Here is a 19,832-nt window from a genome sequence, read left to right on the forward strand (position 1 = left end):
ATTTAATTAGTTCTGTATTGGCTAGTGAAGCTTTAATATACTAATTACCATAATATTAATGCAGTGGATTTCATTTATTATCATCTCATCTTGCCTTGTTTCCCACCCAGTCTTTACTCTCTCTAAATCCTGATTACGTCACTTGGCATTGTAGCCTCCCCTTTCCCTTAGGCTTCCATTTGTACAGGCACAGCCAATCAGATCAAATGGCTATTGAGGCAGAGTTTACACTATTGCTTAATAAGAGAATTGGATAAATATTTGAAAAGGAAGAAGGTAAAAGAACACGGGCAAAGGACTGCAATGGGGTGAAGTTAGGTTGAAGAGCTAGAATCGGAGCAGGTGAAATGGGTTAAATGACTTCCTTCTGTGCTGGGCTTCGACATTAAGCATCCAAAACTCTCTTTAATTGGGAAAGATCATCAAAACCGACTCAGGAATGCAATCATCAGTCAGCAGGTAATATTTATCACACAGACTGACCTTTATTGTCCCACAGAAGAAGATTACATTTGATGGAATGAAACGTTTATTTTCTGTTAGCTTGCAAACTGTAAGTAGCAATAATTTGTGGTGTATGGAATTATGTGTACAAAATAGTTCAGCCTTCATATTTAACCTGATAATTAGCCCATGAAATTAAAATTTTAAAATATTATTGTCAAGCTAATGGGGACCTGGAAATATCAGCACATTCTGGAGCTGTGTGCTGTACACAGTAACTCTCCCAGTCTTGCGGAAGAAGCAATCCACTGCTCTCTTCACTGCATTAATGCAGACAGCAATTCCAGTTACTTTAATCACATACAGACAGCTGAAAAATGTTGCATGGAAAATGAGGGAGTAATGAATCACCTGGAAGTAATAGATCATCTGAGAGTAATGGATCACCAGGGAGTATTGGATCACCAGGGAGTATTGGATCACCTGGGAGTAATAGATCACCTGGGAATATTGGATCACCTGGAAGTATTGGACCACCTGAGAGTAATGGATCACCAGGGAATATTGGATCATCTGGGAGTATTGGACCACCTGGGAGTAATAGATCACCTGGGAATATTGGATCACCTGGAAGTATTGGACCACCTGAGAGTAATGGATCACCAGGGAATATTGGATCATCTGGGAGTAATAGATCACCTGGGAATATTGGATCACGTGGGAGTAATGGAATAATAGATCATCTGGGAGTAATGGATCATGTGGGAGTAATAGATCACCTGGGAATATTGGATCACCTGGGAGTATTGGATCACCTGGGAGTATTGGATCACCTGAGAGTAATGGATCACCAGGGAGTATTGGATCATCTGGGAGTAATGGAATAGATTGCCAGATAGTAATAACCACCTTGGAATAATGGATCATGTGGGAGTATTGGATCATCTGGGCACTGTGCATAGTGAAAAATGAGTCCATGAGAATTGTACCCCATAAAGGACCCCACTTGATTTTCGAATCATTCAAATTAATCCCAGGTGGAAGAAAAGGGAAATCTTCCCCTGATAGAGTTCCTCCCGGTCTGAAATATTGCAGGTTTTTGGGGAAAGGAAAATCTGAAAATTCGTGCATCTGAAAAGAAGACAACAGATAGTGTGGGCCCTGTTAATGGCAGCTTGCCAATCAGACGATAACTGCTTTTAACACAGGGTTACAATTTTGTAGCTAGGATGTAATAAAATGTCATTATTGTGTTAAACCAGAGGGCAAATCACTGATCAACATGTCTCATTCACTGGTCTCACACTTTTCTGATTCAAAAATTAAGAGTCCAGCAAGTCAATTGAGCTACCCACATGCCTGACGTGCCAACCATGCCAACCTCCCATCTAGCAAAGCTCTGCACCAGGATAAGTATCTCACAATTTCAGCATTTAAAACTTAACTATTTGGCATAAAAATAACTTGAGAATGTTGATAAAATCCTATCATCTAATCTCCTGCTATGAAACAACTCAGCAAACATCTTCTGCACACGGCACGCACACGCAATGCTTACGCAACAAAACGCAAAACAGATATTTGTCCCAATAGGTCCTAAGTTCTCCCCAGGCTGTCCAAGGCTTGTGGATGTTGTTGAGTGCAGATCTACAAAGACCACAACCATCTGTGATCCGTATACAGCCATCCTGAAAAGGTCCATTCTCTGGAGTGAGGGGGCCCATCTCATTCCAGTGGTGGTCACTCTCGACTTTGCTTCAGGTTCCAGTGCCTGCTTCACTATTATTCTTGACCACATCCTTCTGATATTCTTATATAGCTTATAGATCTGCCAATCAAAATAGGCCCTTAGATGTGAAATTCCTTCCTTATAATCTCACCATTTCTCTACCACTCTCTCCTTTAAGATGCTCCTTAAAACTGACCTCTTTGAATAAGCTTTTGGTCATCTGTCCTGTTATCGCCTTATGTGGCTTGGTGACAAATCTGGTTTGGTAACGCTCCTGTGAAACACCTTGGGAAGTTTTACTACTTTAAAGTTTTAAGTTGTTGTTGTTTTTGTGTGGAGTCCCAATTGATACAAAATCAGACTGGAGTTAAGAGTTAAAAACAGAAAATGTTAGAAATATTCAGCAGGTCTGGCAGCATCTGTGGAGAGAGAAATAGTGTTAATGTTTCAGGTCGAAAGTCTTTCATTTTTGACCTGCTGAGTATTTCCAGCACTTACTGCTTTTATTTCAGATTTCCAGCGTCGGCAGTATTTTGCTTCTGTATTAGAATTGAGTTATTTTTTGAGCAGGAATGTCAGAAGCTAGAATAAATGGTACATCAAGTTTAAGTTTGTTCCAGTAAGTAAAGAACTTGCATTTATATAGCACCTTCCTGACCTCAGGATGTCCTAAAGTGCTTCATAGCCTTTGAAGTACTTGTGAGGCAGAGTAACTGTTATTATGCAGTCAATTTGTGTGCAGCAATTTCCCCCAAACAGCAATGTGACAAATGACCAGTTTATCTGCTTGAGTGCTGTTGATTGAGAGATAATTATTGCCTAGAACACTGGAATAAACACATTGCTCTTCTTCATTCTTCATTATTGGATTTTTTATGTCCACCCGAACAGGCAGATAAGGACTTAGTTTCATGCCTCATCCGAAAGATCACACCCCCAACCCTGCAGCACTCTTTCATTACGACATGGGAATCTCAGCCTTGATTAGATCAAGTCCTGGAGTGAAACTTGAACTCACACCCTTTTAATTTAAAGTACCACTGAACCAAGCCGACACTTAAATGAAATCCCTCCAGATATAATATCTGAATTATTTTTAGTACAGCAATGGAATTGTAGTCTCCCTAAACGGAATGCTTATACATCCTTGAAAGTGAACACGCTATCTGGAAGGTACAGATCTTTCCAGGTACAAAGGGTGTATGAGGAGCGACAAAGGGTGTATGAGGTGGTATCGCCAATATGATAATTCCATGCTTTGGGTCTTAGGAAGAGGAGCTGCAGATAAGAATATAAGAAATAGGAACAGGAGCGGGCCATTCGGCCCCTCGAGCCTGCTCCACCATTCAATAAGATCATGGCTGAACTTCGACATCAACTCCACTTTCCCACCTGATCTCCATATCCCTCGATTCCCTTAGTGCCCAAAAATCTATCAATCTTAGTCTTGACCCAATGACTGAGCAGCCACATCTCTCTGGGGTAGAGAATTCCAAAGATTCATAACCCTCTGAGTGAAGAAATTTCTCCTCATCTCAGTTCAAAATGGCCGACCCCTTATCCTGAGACTATGACCCCTAGATTTAAACTTTCCAGCTAAGGGAAACAGCCTTTCCGCATCTACACTATCAAGCCCTCTAAGAATTTAATAAATTTCAATGAGATCGTCTCTCATTCTTCTAAACTCCAAAGAATATAGGCCCATTCTAGTAAACCTCACCTCACAGGAAAACCCTCTCATCCCAGGAAACAATCTAATGAACCTCTATTGCAACCCCTCGAAGGCAAGTATATCCTTCCTTAGGTAAAGAAAATAAATTGTACACAGTACTCCAGGCAAATTGCAGGAAGATTTCCTTAATCTTGTTGAAATCCCATTCCCCTATCACCCCTGTGCACGCTGACCTACATTGGTCCCTGGTCAAGCAATGTCTTGATTTTAAAATTCTCGTCCTTGTTTTCAAATCCTTCTATGGCCTCGCCCCTCCCTAGATCTGTAACTTCCTCCAGCTCCACAGCCCTCCGGGATATCTGGGCTTCTCTAATTCTGGCCTTTTGTGCCTCCCCGATTTTAATCATACCACTATTGGTGGTGGCGCCTTCAATTGCATAGGCCCTAAGCTCTGGAATTTACTCCCTACATCTCTCTGCCTCTCAGCCTCTCCACCTCGTTTTCCTCCTTTAAGATACTCCTTAAACTACCTCTTTGACCAAGCTTTTGCTCATCTGACCTAATATCTCCTTATGTGTCTCAGGGTCATATTTTGTTTTATAATGCTCCTGTGAAGCACCTTGGGACGTTTTATTACTTTAAAGGCACTATATAAATCTAAGTTGTTGTTGCCATTTTGTACTCCAAACCTGTTGCAATAAAGGCCAACATACCATATGTCTTCCTAGTTTCTTGTACCTGCATGCTAATTTTCTGTGATCCATGTACGAGAACACCCAAATCCTTCTGAGTACCAGAATTTACTGGTCTCTCACCTTTTAAAAATATTCTTCTTTCTATCAAAGTGGATAATTTCACATTTCACCACATTATACTCCATCCAGCACCTTCTTACCCAATCACTTAACCTGTCTATATCAATTTCAGCCTCCATGCCTCTTCTTTATAGCCTACTTTCCCACAATCCTGCACAAGTTATGGTTTAAAGAATCACAAATGACGCTCAGAACTTTCTTTGCATTGTAACAGTGACTGCAATTATAAAGGAAAGTGGCAATGGGCGATTGGGATTTAGTATGGGATGGAAAACAGGTGACAGCGTTTTGGACAAGTTGGAATTTGTGTGGCATGGAGCTGGGAAGTTGGTGAAGATTGTTTTGTGGACATACAAAGGTCAGAAGTACATGGGTAAGGTTTCAGCAGTACTGGAATTGAGATAAAGGCAAGGCAGGCAACACTGTGGAAATTAAGTAAATCGTCTTGTTGATGGTTTGGATTTGGGGATTTACGCTCAGTTCATGTGCAAACAGAACACTGACAATGAGTAACTTTCCATTCAACCTGTGTGAGCAGCAGAGGAGAGAGTTTGAATTAGGCCAAATGGTTCAGGTTTTTGAGAGGAGATGTATAAGTTGGCTTTGGTGTTCCCAAAGTTCAAATGGAGGAAGTTCTGGCTGCTCTACAGCTTGATATTGCGTGAAGATGGTAATCCGACAACCCCTCAGGTGATTGTGGAGTCGAGAGCAGCCATGGAAAAGTAGAGCTGAGTGTTGCCAACAAACATGGAGGGTGCGAGGGATGGAGGATGAGAGAGATGGAGCGCGCGAGAGATGGAAGGTGAGAGAGTTGGAGGGTGAGAGAGATTCAGCATGTGCGGAATGGAGGGTGTGAGGGATGAAGGGTGTGGGGGACCAAGGAGGTGAGATGGAGGGCATGGGGGATGGGGGGTGTGAGGGATTGAGGTTTTGAAAATGGAGGGCGTGAGCGATGAAGGGTGTGAAGGATGGAGGGTATGAGGAATGCATGCTTGGGGTTCTTGGAAGATAAAACCACTCCTTCAGGTTGAAAGTGCTCTGTGCAATGTTAATAATGAACCTTGTACAAAATTTCATTGTCCATTTTTTTGGTTACAGCATTAGCTTGTTTAAAATAAATGCCTTGATTAAAACAGCAGATGACGAAATTTCATATGAACTTTTGTTGTTAAAATCGCACTGTACAAGTTAAATCTGTATTGCCTTACTTAGCATTTACAATACATTGCTGGGTTTTGCATTGTAACTACTGACATTAAGAGATTGAAAAACAGATAGGAGAGAGAGATATATTGAAAGGTTGAAAGGAACAGAAAAGAACATACTGTACACAGCAGGCATGTGGAAAGAATCCAGTAAGAGCAGAAAGCAGACACAAGGTAACCTCTTGAATAGTGGCCAAAGTGATCCTGGCCTTGTGGGGGGGGGTCGGTGGGTGGTGGTATGGGGAGTGGGGAGAGGATGTTGTAGCTCCATGTGTATCTTTGAACTCAGGGTTGGGAGGGACACAGTAGTGTCAGACATTAGATGAGAAGGTGTAGCCAGAAACAATGCCTTGTATTTATATCACCCTTTAGCAACGTAGAAGTTTCCAAGGGGTTTCACAGGTGTACTTCCAAAGAAAATTAAAATTTTAGGACCCAAAAAAAATCTTGGTCAAAGGGGTAGGTTTTAAAGAGGGTCTTAAAGGAAGAAAGGGAGGTCGAGAGGCAAAGAAGTTTAGGGAAAGGAATTCCAGAGTTTAGAGCCTAAGCAGCTGAAGGCCTGGCCGCCAGTGGTGAAGTTATTAAAATCAGGGATGGGCAAGAGGACAGAATTACAGAAGCACAGATATCTCAAAGAGTTGTAGAGCTGGAGGAGATTATAGAGATAAGGAGGGGTGAAGGCATGGGGGGATTTGAAAACAAGGAAGAGAATTTTAAAATTGAAGTGTTGCTGCACTGGAAGTCCATAGAATTTGATGGTTAAGTAATAGGTAGTGAAGAATGTACTACCATCTTATCTAAATTAGAACAGGGTAAACCTCTATAAAACTAGTTCAGCCCCAGCTGGAACATTATGGCAAACTCCCGGCACTAGACTTTAGGAAGGATATCAAGGTCTTAGAGATAGTGTAGAGGAGATTTAAGGGATTGGTACAAAGGATGAAAGACTTAAGCTGTGTGGAGAGACTAAAGAAACTAGGATTGTTCTCCCTAGAGCAGAGAAGGTTAAGGGGAGATATGATAGAGGTGCTTAAAATAATGAAGGGCTTTGATAGAGTAAAAAAGGATGAAGTGTTTCCAGTGGCATAAGGGCTGGTAGCCAGATTTAAGGTAATTGGCAAAAGAACTAATTGGAGTGCTCTTTCCAAGAGCTGGCACAGGCAAGATGGGCTGAATGGCCTCCTTCTGTGCTGTATCATTTTATGATTCTAAGATGGAAATGAAAACAAAAATGTTAACGCAGAATGAAAACTAACATTAAATTAACAACCTGAACAACTAGCTCAATTTTAATTCAATTAATTCTTGGGATATGGGCATTACTGCCAAAGCTGGCTCTTAATGCCCAAACCTAGTTGTCCTGAGAAGGTGGTGATGCAGCTGAGTAGATTTACCCATCCACGTTAGTGTGGACTGGAGTCACAAATAAGCCAGACTGGGTAAGGACAGCAAATCAGCTTCTCCAAAGGACGTTAATGAACCAGTTGGGATTTTACAACAATCTGACAGCTTAGTGGTCATTTTACAGATACTGGTGTTTTATTTTTAAAACGGAATTCAGATTCTCAAACTGCTGTGTTGCGATTTAAACTCACATTCTCTGCGGTAGATGGTTTCAGCCTCTGAAGTATTAATCCAGTAACATAACCATTAAACTACCATATCTTTAAATCTCTTTACATGTTCTCATTGCAAATTGAGCAGTTTATTAACACTAAAACCTACATGGCAGAAGGAGGAAAGATTTTATGCTGAAATCTACAAATTTGGCATTCTGGAAATTTACTCGGTATGTTTGATGAGGTGGGATCTTCTAAGTGTTTTTTTAACCTTCTTTTCATGCTTTAGAAAGTCTGTTCCAATTGCACCCTCTGATACAGCCATAGTCTGATCCTGGTAAATATAGAGCAGTCTCCAGGATTCACGGTTGATGTTTGAGCATGAAAAACCTGCCAGATAAATATTTAATAAATGACATTGACTTGGCTGTCTCAATCAATTCAGCTAGTGGTATGGCGCATCAGGAGGTGATCTGCTGGTTCACATCTTTCAGCAGTAGGAAGGCTCATTAAGCAAGGAAAGAAAAGTGAATAACATTGGCCTGTGCATATGCTGTGTGCTTTTTACCAAAGCTGAGAGTGTAAAGGATTTTTGGTTGACTTACTTGGCTGCAGAGCTTCCTCGCTACAAGACACCAGGGAGTAATTTGTGGGCAAATGTCATCAACTGGCACTTTCCCACAGTGAAATGCTTTTCTAACTAACCTCTTTACAGTCTTTAATTACCTGATCATGAAGAATGGCCACAACTAATGTGTTTGCGCATTTCATTCTAGTTCATCAAATCATTCCAACTCAAACTAACCATCCTAATGTTGTAACACAAATCAAGCATGGAGTGCAGGTTATTGATCTGTAAGGTGCTATCAAAGTTTGCTTAATGCTAGCCCAACCCTTAACTGACAGGAGGCTGAGAGCCTGTAGCTCATTCCTCTGCTATTTTTGTGAGACAACGACAACAACACTCTGGGTGTTTTCATCAAATTAATGGGCCAGATCTTGCTGGAAAAATAAGGGTGTTAACGAAGCTCATCGTTATTAAGGTGCAAATTAGCCAGCAAGTTCAGAAGATTGAGACATATGCTGTGAGTTTCAAATTTCCAGAACTTGCTGATCAATTTATATCACTCTGTTGTTTGCTTTGCACAAACAACATCTCACCCTTTGCACATTAATTGCCGATTAAATGAGCCACAAAAAGTTAGGGCTGGAACTTAATAAAGTAAGTATTCTTGTAACAATGTGATCATTGTCAATGCCAAGCATCCTCTCTAGCTCAGAAAGGGAACAATTTAAACAGTTCAATCGTATTCTTGCATGTAATAAATTTGTTTTAGAGATTTATAAATTCAATGGGGATGATTTTCCCCAGATACTTTAGGCACTAAAGAGCCTCCAAGGTGGGCAAGATGAGCTCTTAAACTGCAACGGTGTGTTTAGCTCAAGACACCATTTTGGTAAAGGAGTTGAAGCCCACGCTCGGAACACCTACCCAATGGACTGTTAAAGGGGTGATTAACAATTAAAAATTCATTGCTAACACTCATTAAAGGGTCTGCACGTTATTTTGGTGGGTAGCTCTTCCAATAATGACCTCTTCTAACAGAGACTGGCTGAGCAAGAGTAAGGAATTTGTTGCTGAGGATTTCGAGCATGACTTAAAGTGATGGGTCAGCTGGAGATTTACTGACTACAAAGTGTTTGAGGAGGATCTTCGAAATACATTGGGAGATTTTTTTTGGGACACTGTCAAGATTTCACCAAGTCTATCAATATTTCTCTCAGAAATTCTCTCAGGACTTCATCTATGAAGAGTGAGTGCTCTGCTTCCCTACCTTATCGCACACCTTATATTAGTCACCAGGTGAAAGGGGGTGCTTGGTCATGAGCATCTTGCTAGGAGTCCCCATTCATTTGAAGGAGGAAGGAGAGGAGGATATGAGGCCAGGCAGAGCAGTACCAGCTTCTGCAGGAGAGAGGGGCAGGAGGGTGAGGAGGGCTCTCAGCAGGAAGCCCTATCCACGGGTCTTCAGAGAACAGTAGTATTTATGTGGCTGGTCCAGTTCAGTTTCTGGTCAATGGTAACCCCCAGGATGTTGATAGTAGGGGATTCAGCGATGGTAATGCCATTGAAAGTCGAGGGGAGATGGTTAGCTTCTCTCTTATTGGAGATGGTCATTGCTTGGCATTTGTGTAGTGCGAATGTTACTTGTCGTTTATCAGCCCAAGCCTGAATGTTGTCCAGCTCTCATTGCATTTAGACATAGATTGCTTCAGTATCTGAGAATTCATGAATGGTACTGAACACTGTGCTATCATCAGCAAACATCCCCACTTCTGACCTTATGATGGAGGAAAGGTCATTGATGAAACAGCCGAAGATGGTTGGGTCTCGGGCACTACCCTGAGGAAATCCTGCTGCAATGTCCTGGGACTGAAATGTTTGGCCTTCAACAACCACAATCATCTTCCTTTGAGCTAGGTATGACTCCAACTAGTGGAGTGCTTCCCCCTGATTCCCATTGACTTCAATTTTGCTAGGGCTCCTTGATCCCACACTCAGTCAAATGCTACCTTGATGTCAAGGGCAGTCAATCTTACCTCTCCTCTGGAATTCAGCTCTTTTGTCCATGTTTGGACCAAGGCTGTAATGAGATCAGGATCCAAGTGGCCCTGGTGGATCCCAAACTGAACTCAGTGAACAGGTTGTTGCTTTTTAAGTGGTACTTGATAGCACTGTCGACAGCACCTTCCATCACTTTGCTGTTGATTGAGAGTAGACTGATGGGGGCAGTAACTGACTGGATTGGATTTGTCCTGCTTTTTGTGGATAGGATATACCTGGGCAATTTTCCACATTGTCCGGTCGATGCCAGTGTTGTAGCTGTACTGGAACAGCTTGGTTAAGGGCCCGACTAGTTATGGAGCACAGATCTTCAGCATTATGTCAGGATGTTGTCAGGGCCCGTAGCCTTTGCAGTATTCAGTGTCTTCAGCCGTTTCTTGATATCACATGGAGTGAATCGGAGTGAATCGGATTGGCTGAAGACTGGCATCTGTGATGCTGGGGACCTCAGTCAGAGGCTGAGATGGATCATCCACTCGGTACTTCTGGCTGAAGATCATTGCAAATGCTTCAGCCTTGTCTTTTGCACTGATGTGCTGGGCACCCCCATCATTGAGGATGGGAATATTTGTGGAGCCTCCTCCTCCTGTTAGTTGTTTAATTGTCCACCATTCATGACTGGATGTGGCAGGACTGCAGAGCTTTGATCTGATCCATTGGTTGTGGGATTGCTTAGCTCTGTCTATTACATGCTGCTTCCGCTGTTTGGTATGCAAGTAGTCCTGTGTTGCAGCTTCACCAGGCTGACACCTCATTTTTAGGTATGTCTGGTGCTGCTCCTGGCAAGCACTCCTGCACTCTTCATTGAACCACGGTTGATTCCTTGGCTTAATAAAAGCAATGTACAGCGGATGCTGAAAATCTGAAATAAAAACAAAGTGCTGGAAATACTCAGCAGGTCAGGCAGTATCTGTGGAGAAAGAAACAGAGTTAACGTCTCCAGTCTGTAACCTTTTATCAGAACTGGAAAAGGTTCGAAATGTAATAGGCTTTGAGCAAGTGAAAGGTGGGAAGGGGAAAAAGAAGAAAAGGGAAGATCTGTGATAGGGCAGAGGGCAGGAGAGATTAAATGGCAAAGAGAGTAGTAATAGACATAGTAAAAGACAAAGCATATGTCCAGAGAAAGTGTTCATGGCAGAATAATGAACAGCTCTGTCCGAAAGCAAAAACATGAAAAACCAATTTAATACTGGCACATGGTAAAAACAATCAAACTGGCAGTCATGATCTGAAGTTGTTGAACTCAATATTGAGTCCAGAAGGCTGTAGAGTGCCGAATCGGAAGACGAGGTGCTGTTCCTTGGGCTTGCGTTGAGCTTCACTGGAACACTGCAGCAGGCCAAGGACAGAAATGTGGGCATGAGAGCAGGGTGGTGAATTAAACTGGCAAGAAACCAGAAGCTCGGGGTCATGCTTGCGGAATGAGCGGAGGTGTTCCACAAAGCGGTCACCCAATCTGCGCTTGGTCTCCCCGGTGTAGAGGAGACCGCATTCCTTGGCTTGATGGTAATGGTAGAATGAGGGATATGCAGGGCCATGAGGTTACAGTTTGTCGTTGAATGCAATTCTGCCGCTGATGATGCCCACAGTGCCTCATGGATGCCCAGCTTTGAGCTGCTATATCAGTTATGAGTCTATCCCGTTTAGCACAGTGGTAGTGCCACACAACATGATGGAGGATATGCTCAGTGTGAGGTCAGGACTTCGTCTTCACAAGGACTGTGCGATGGTCACTCCTACCTATACAGTCATGGACCGTCATCTGGGACAGGTAGATTGGTGAGGACAAGGTCAGGTCGGTTTTTCCCTCTTATCAGTTCCCTCACCACCTGCTGTCGGCCCAGTCTGGCAGATATGACCTTCAGAATTTGGCCAGGTCAGTCAGTATTGGTGCTACCAAGCTACTCTTCATGATGGACATTGAAGTCCTTCACCCAGAGAACATTCTGTGCCCTTGCCACCCTCAGTGTGTCCTCCAGATGATGTTCAACATGGAGAAGCACTGATTCATCAGCTGAGGGAGGGTATGTGTTCAGTAGGTGGTAATCAGCAAGAGGTTTCCTTGTCCATGTTTGACCTGATGCTATGAGACTTCATGGGGTCCGGAGTCAATGTTGAGGACTCTCAGGGTGACTCCCTCCCGACCACATACCACTGTGCTTCCACCTCTTAGTGGGTCTGTCCTGCTGGTGGGACAGGACATACCCAGGGATGGTGATGGCGGTGTCCGGGACGTTGTCTGTGAGGTATGATTCTGTGAGTATGGCTGTTGTTTGACTAGTCTGTGGGACAGCTCTACTAATTTTGGCACAAGAACCCAAATGTTAGTTCGGAGGATTTTGCAGGGTTGAGTGTGCCGCTGTCATTTCTGCTGCCTAAGTTAATGCCAGGTGGTCCATCTGGTTTTATTCCTTTTTGACTTTTCTGCAGTGACTTGGTACAACTGATTGACTTGCTGGACCATTTCAGAGGGCAATTAATAGTCAACCATATTGGTGTGGGACTGGAGTCACATGTAGGCCATACCAGGTAAGGACAGCAAATTTCCTTCCCTACAGGACATTATTGGCTATGTGATCCCCTCATTTAAAATCAGAGGTGGTCAGGAACAGGAAGGGATTCCATTCCCGCAATGTGCAGCTTGTCTGCGACCACCGGCAGTGGATCATGTAGGGATCATGCTATCGAGGGATCTGCCACGAAGCTTTCATAATGAGACAGTCATCCATCGCACAGATCTTAGAGCCCCAACACGATGTGCATGGCTGGCCACAAGATGACAAGGGATACTTTCTGCAATGACTTATGATTCACCTGAGACAACTGCTGAGCACACATACCATGATAGCCACTCAGCCACCAGGAATATCACTGAGTGGGCCATTGGGGTTCTCAGGCAGCAGTTTAGACGGCTTGACTGGTCAGCACTCGGCCCAGATTCATAGTGGTTTGCTGCATACTCCACAATCTGGTGATCATGAGAGACCAGCCATTACCACCAGCAACTGTGCCAGAGGGTCAAACACAGGCCACAAGAGGAGGAGGAGGGAGATGAGGAAGAGGAAGCAAATGAGGAGAGAGACAAGGGGAGCACCAGAGTGTTCCAAGTAGATGGTCCACTCTAGGAGGGATTCTTATCGCAATCTAATTGAAGAGCGCTTTTGAGAGACATACTCCACCACCAGACTCCAGAACACCACCACCAGAACACTGTTGCCACACGATATTCCTTCCATAATTGAGGATCCATCAGGCAGTCCATCATCTGCACTCAATGCTTTCCACCCCTTTCCCATGAACAACACAATAAAAAAGAGCATCAATTCCAGCACTAACCAATCACCATCATCACTCTTCATCTAGAGCAAAAGCAAACAATCGAAACACCATGCAGCTAATAAATCTTAAACTTTTCACCCTGGTGCTTACCCTTTATTGCTATCCAAAAATGGCTCTTGCCCACACTTGTACTTCTATGAAAGCATCATGCCAGGCAGATAGCTGCTGAGATGCTGAAAAAGGCATGATGTCCTCCTGCAATACCTTCAAGAGGCAGTGGGCCATGATGACCCCACCTCAGACTGCATCATCTCAGGGTGAGTGTCTAGGCCGCCTGGCTGACAGGCAACTGGAAGGGCAATGTGGACTGGTGGGGAGGTAGTAGCACTGCTGGCATCCAGAGAACGGTCATTGATTCCCATAGCACAACCTCAGGGTGTCTGATGAGTCAGCCCAGTTATCTAGTGGAGGACAGATCACCTGGCATCAGAGACACTCTGCAAAATCCCTTTCGACTGCCTCAGCTTCCACTGCAACTTTTTGCCATTCTGTGTAAGCTGCAATGATGGCATTGGAAGCAGTGACATTACTCATCAGATGCTGCATGATGTTGGGCTCCACAGGTCACTAGCTGGAATTGACCAGCCTCTCCACACTGGAAAGCATGGGTTCCAGGCTCTGTATCCAGCCACAGGACAAGATAGAGGCAGATTCCTCCATCTTCTATCCATGCCTTGTGTGCTTTCAGGCTGTCTGTCCATTGCACCAAGCATTTGGTTTATCACACCCATTGGGCTGGATTTTATGAGCCCCGGTGAGCTCAAAAATGGCAGCCGGGCCGCACGCCAAAGAGCCGCCACAATCTTAAGCACAGTGGCTCTTTTAAATAGCTGGGCCGGCCCGCCCCTCCACCCCAATCACGTGGAGGGGGTGGGCTGTCCGTCCTGGCAACGGCGTCAGCTACTTCTGCGCAGGCATTAGTGCCATTTTTAAGGGGTTGCCAGCAGATTTAAATATTTAAAGAAAGATCGCCACATGAGTAAATAAATAAATTTCTTATGCACCTTTCCCATCCCCCTCAATAACAATTACAATAACTATTTGCCCTTCCACCCCCACTAAAACTCTTACTTTTTATATCTGAACTTCCCCCCCCAAACTGCACCAAGTTTAAGGTTCAACCCTTCCCACCATTCCCTAAACCCATTACACGTATTTGACACCACCTCCACCCCTCCACCGCCCCCCACCTCCCCGGCACTGATAAACTGACCAACTCCCCCTCCCCAGCAGTGTCACACCTCATTTCCCCGAAAGGGGATCTGAAGGTGCAGGCCCTCAAGACCACAGGTAAGTCTATTTAAATGTATTAATTTTATTAATTTGAATATGTTAATTGTGGTCCAATCACTCAGTGGGGGGGGACCACCACAGAGCCTCACTGCCACCAGGAGGATTGGGTCGGGCCCTGTCGGCGTCGAGGTCTGTGGCAGGCCTCATCCGGAGCCATCTTCAGGCCACCCACCCCCATGCCCCCCACCTACCACCGCGGATCATGACATCGAGGGCTTCTTAAAATCCAGCCCATCATCTCTTTTCTTCACCAACACTATCAACATTTATTCTGGAAATTCTCTGAAGCCTTCACCTAAAAAGAGAGTGCTACGCTACTCCACTTTATTGGACTCCTTATAGGGGCCACCAGAGCTAAGGGAGTGCTAAGTTATCAGCAACTTGCTAGGAGTCCCTCTTGATCTGCATGAAGAATGGGAGGAGGACATGAGACCAGGCAGAGCAGCACCGCCTGCTGCAGGAGAGAGGGACAGGAGGGTGAGGTGGACTCCTTCCCCCTTCAGGTGCTGGATATCCCTCCTCCTCTGGACGTCCTCTGCCAGGACTTCCAGTGCCGCGTCTAGGAACCTGTGCACCCTCTCACTTGGTCCCTGAGCCATCCTGAAACATGCCGCTGTATACTAGCCAGAGCACTCCACACCTACAGTAGCAGTGGGTGCACGAACCTACATATACTGCTCCACGAAAATTGCGTCCAATCAGCACTTGAGGGCTGAACCTGCAGGTATCTTTTTAGCACATCCAGCCAAGTTCAAATTATGGTAATCAGCAATTAGGATCAAAATTGCGTGCTCAAACCTGACTTTCTAACAGGTGTGTCTTATTACACAGTGCCCATTTAATGCCTATTTTCACCAAAATAACCCCCTAAATTTTAAACTAAATTTCTTACTTCTCTTTTCTGTCCTTTTCATCTCTCTTCCTTAATCCAATCTTCCTTTCCCTCTCTTTGTATCTCTTTCTGTACCTGATTTGACTCTAATTCACCCTCTTCCCTTCTCTGTCATTCATCTGCTTCTTTCTTAATCCATGAATTTCATTGATTAGAGATAGACTGTTAGTCCTGTTGTTCACTGAGGACCCAAATGCTCTAATGCCCTTGCTGTGCCGTTACCAGCTCACATTTACAAGCAAGCAATGACACAAAAAAACCTTTCAAGCTGAAAGGTTCAGGAAAATGTCAAACTAATGGTTTGTGCTACAAGTGTCCTGCTCCACCAAGATTTGGTCCAATGGCCAAAGGATGGTTGGTCTTATATTGACAAAATATAGCAGTAGAGCCTGGAAATCTTGAACCAGCAATTGGGGCAAGGATGGGGGTGCGTATTAAACAGAATTACATTTAAACAAATGTAACTATAAATTAAAAATAAAGTAACCAACCAAAATGTCATAGCAAAGACTATAAAGCCCTGGACTCACTGATCCTATCTTGCATGCTTGTAAAGAAAAAGGATAAGGCAACTATTGTATTCACATTGAATCTGTGTGCTGCTGCGCTGATTGTTCCTTGTTTTGCCACACTTACAAGTCAATACATCGTGGTTTGTCCTGATCGCAGTACTTGACACAGGTCCCGGAACAAGCATGATGGGCCAAATGGCCTCCTTCTGTACTGTTCTATGTTTCTAGGTGCATGCCTCCACATCAGCATTTATCAGTCACATGGGGAGGGGAGAGGAGAGGGGAGAGGAGAGGAGAGGAGAGGAGTGGAGCAGTGCAGCTGCTGATTCAGTCCCATATTCATCCTTGAATATTTGGAGAATATTTGATTGTATAACTAAAAGAACAAAGAGGTTCAGCAAAGCCTCATTCCACTACAACAGGGATATGATGCAGCATCTTTGAATGTGCCTTACAATACAAGAAGGAGAGCAAGCTGGTGCTTCTGGATAAATTTACACCAACATCAAAAACATTTGAAGAATCAACACAGCAGGACACAAGAGTTGTAGAGATTTTGTCTTGAAGAAGCCACACTGACAAGCTGTCCATCAAACAAACTCCTTCATAGTAAGAATGATGCCCCTGTGGAATGGTTCGCTGCCTGAATTCTTTACGATGAAAATCATCTCAAAGAGCAACATATATTGAAGCAGCAGTATATCGACTCAGCCTGAATAGGATAACTGCCTCACATTTTTCCTCACAATCACAGTGATTTTTATCTTTCACGCTCTGAGATTTTTGTCTTTTCGTTTTTACAGTAAGATTTTCTTAAGTCATCCAAAGCTTCTGCACTAACTCGCCTGCCATAGATTCCAATCCTTCCATTGCTATGACTTTATGAGGATAACCCCATCCCCACAAAGTCACTCTCTATCTTCAACCCTTGCTGTTGCTCTGGTGTTGCTCTCACCTTTGAATCCTAAAGCCCCAGAGCCGAAGTCTTGGGTATATCTGGTTCATCACTGATCTCATCTCTAGATCCAGCCCAAACTGCAAGATCTGGTCAAAGTGTTCTCACACCTCTCTCTCCATTGCCAATTCCTCCAAGTGCCTCAGGATCATTCTGGAAGGTAGCACAATCCATGGCTGCTTTCCTCTTGGGCAACCCACATCCTCTGAATCCCTGCTTCCCTGGCCTCAAATTCAACAAGATCATTAATTTCTTGGTCAAGAATTAGATGGTTTGTCTCAATCACCATATTGTCCTCCTCACCGGACCCCCCACCAGCATTGAGTACCCACTCCACCCCACCCCCCCCAACTCCACAATGTATAATATAATAGTTTAACAACATGATATAGATACATGCCATGATTCGGCAAGAGATTTAGATCATCTGGTGGGAAACAAGGAAAAATAATTTAACAATACAGAAGTCAGTATGACTTATCTCAGTAAGGCTTCACTATAGATTGCTGTGGAATTGCCTTGCACTCAGTGTTGGAGTTCTGTTAAACAGTCATGCACAATTCCACAGTAATCATTGAACTTTGCCAGCATTAACACAGCTTCTCATGAGTGGAGAAAATGTTACTGCTCATATATTCTTTAAATGCAGACTCCTTGAAATCCAAATCCCAGTGGTGTTAGCAAGGTTAGCTCACTCTCCACTCAGCAGATTCTATCCTGTTCACTCACATTCCCTACTCACCTCAGGAGAAACATGTTCACGTGGTACAGCAATGAACATTTGATTTAGGGTAACTAATCTCATTATTGACAATGTAATAGACACTTCAGTGGAAAGCACACACAAATTCCAATGATAATGCATTGTATTTCTACTCTTGCATTCAATTGGCATGGTCAGTCTGCTTACTTGAGTGCAGACTGAAAAGATTTAAAATATCCGACAATTTGAAATAAACAGCATAATTTACACAGCAAATTATTTTTTTAAATAATTGAATGATCAGATCATTGGAACTAAACAACTTTTGAATTGGGATGAATAGGCTGCAGCTTAACTTTATCATTATGAAGTGCGTCTGACAGGTGAGATAGCATCAGACCATTCTTCATCCCATACAGACTCACACATCAGAAGATCCCAGCTTCAATTCCCTATCTGTACTGATTCCTGGTGGGATTACAGCAGCAGTACCGCACTCTGCCTGAGGATCCTGTGCCAGGGATTTCTCCTCTTGACTGCTACACAAAACTCCTGATGAAAAGTGTTTATCAGGTGAGGGTAGAATGGAGCTCAGTCATAATAATCTGTATTGATGAATAACCTGCTCCTTTGTCGTTGCTGGGTTAAAATCCTGGAACTCCCTACCTAACACGTGGACTGCAGCGGTTCAAGAAGAAGGCTCACCACCTTCTCAAGGGTATGTAGGGATGGGCAATAAATGTTCAACAGTTATCTGTGGAGCTGTCAGGGAAGGAAATTAGAGAGGGTTTTTTTGAAATTCATTACCCTCATGCTATTGAGCTGTACAGATCTCAGTGTTGAGTTAGCTGATGCCAACTAGGGATACTACAACTGTGGCTGAATTATCGGAAGGCAGGAACGGAGGTGGGAGGGGCCCTGAAAATTACGGCGCGGGGCGACATGTCAATTTCAAGGCACCAATCCTGGTACCGGCAATAATCACCAGGGTGGAGGGAGGACGGGACAGGAATCCTGTTCTCCTCCCAATTGGGGGCAATTAAACTAGTTAAAAAGCTCATTAAGAGCTTGTTGACGGGGAGGGTGGAATATTTAAAGGGGTGAACGGGTTTTAGAAGCTGTTGGTTTCTGAACAGCTGAGGGGAGACAGGTACACAGTGGGGGACCAGTCAAGTCTGCCCCAGGACATCACCCGGTCCCTCTTATACCTCGAGGGGATTCTTAGGAACGCGCGGAGACAGAGTCGAGGCTTCGAAGGAAGTGCATAAACCTCTAAACTACTCATCTACCTGACCCTTCAATCACCACCTGCCCCTCATATGGCAGAATCTGCAGGTCATTGGACTTATCAGCCATCTCAGAACCCATGGAACTGGAGTAGAAGCAAGTCATCCTCGATCCCGAGGGACTACCTAGAGAAGAGACAGCCCCATAAGAGGGTCATAGAGTCATAGTCAGAGAGTTATACAGCACAGAAACAGGCCCTTCGGCCCATTGTGTCTATGCCGGCCATCAAGCACCTAACTATTCTAATCCCATTTTCCAGCACTTGGCCCATAGCCTTGTATGCTATGGCGTTTCAAGTGTTCATCTAAATACTTCTTAAATGTTGTGAGGGTTCCTGCCTCTACCACCCCTTCAGGCAGTGTGTTCCAGATTCCAACCACTCTCTGGGTGAAAATTTATTTCCTCAAATCCCCTCTAAACCTCCTGCCCCTTACTTTACATCTAAGCCGCCTGGTTATTGACACCTCCATTAAGGGAAAAAGTTTCTTCCTATCTACCTTATCTATGCCCCTCATAATTTGGTATACCTCAATCAGGTCCCACCTCAGCCTTCTCTGCTTTAAGGAAAACAACCCTAGCCTATCCAGTCCCTCTTCACAGCTGAAATGCACCATCCCAGGCAACATCCTGGTGAATGCACCCTTTCCAGTGCAATTACATCCTTCCTATAGTGTGGTGCCCAGAACTGTACACAGTACTCCAGCTGTGGCCTAACTAGCATTTTATACAGCTCCATCATAATCTCCCTGCTCTTATATTCTATGCCTCAGCTAATAAAGGCAACGATCCCATATTCCTTAC

The 19,832-nt window shown here is 44.0% G+C and overlaps 1 long non-coding RNA gene across 1 annotated transcript in view; it reads left to right on the forward strand.

Annotated features, from left to right (window-relative positions):
* Positions 1–301: 301 nt before the first annotated feature.
* Positions 302–19,832, forward strand: part of LOC137377841 (uncharacterized) — a 43,209-nt gene continuing 23,678 nt past the window's right edge. The window contains exons 1-2 of the long non-coding RNA XR_010976493.1: positions 302–459; positions 12,481–12,579. This is a non-coding gene — a long non-coding RNA (uncharacterized lncRNA). The remainder of the gene's footprint in view (positions 460–12,480; positions 12,580–19,832) is intronic.

The sequence above is a fragment of the Heterodontus francisci genome, chromosome 15 (assembly GCF_036365525.1).
Source record: "Heterodontus francisci isolate sHetFra1 chromosome 15, sHetFra1.hap1, whole genome shotgun sequence".
NCBI lineage: Eukaryota > Metazoa > Chordata > Chondrichthyes > Heterodontiformes > Heterodontidae > Heterodontus > Heterodontus francisci.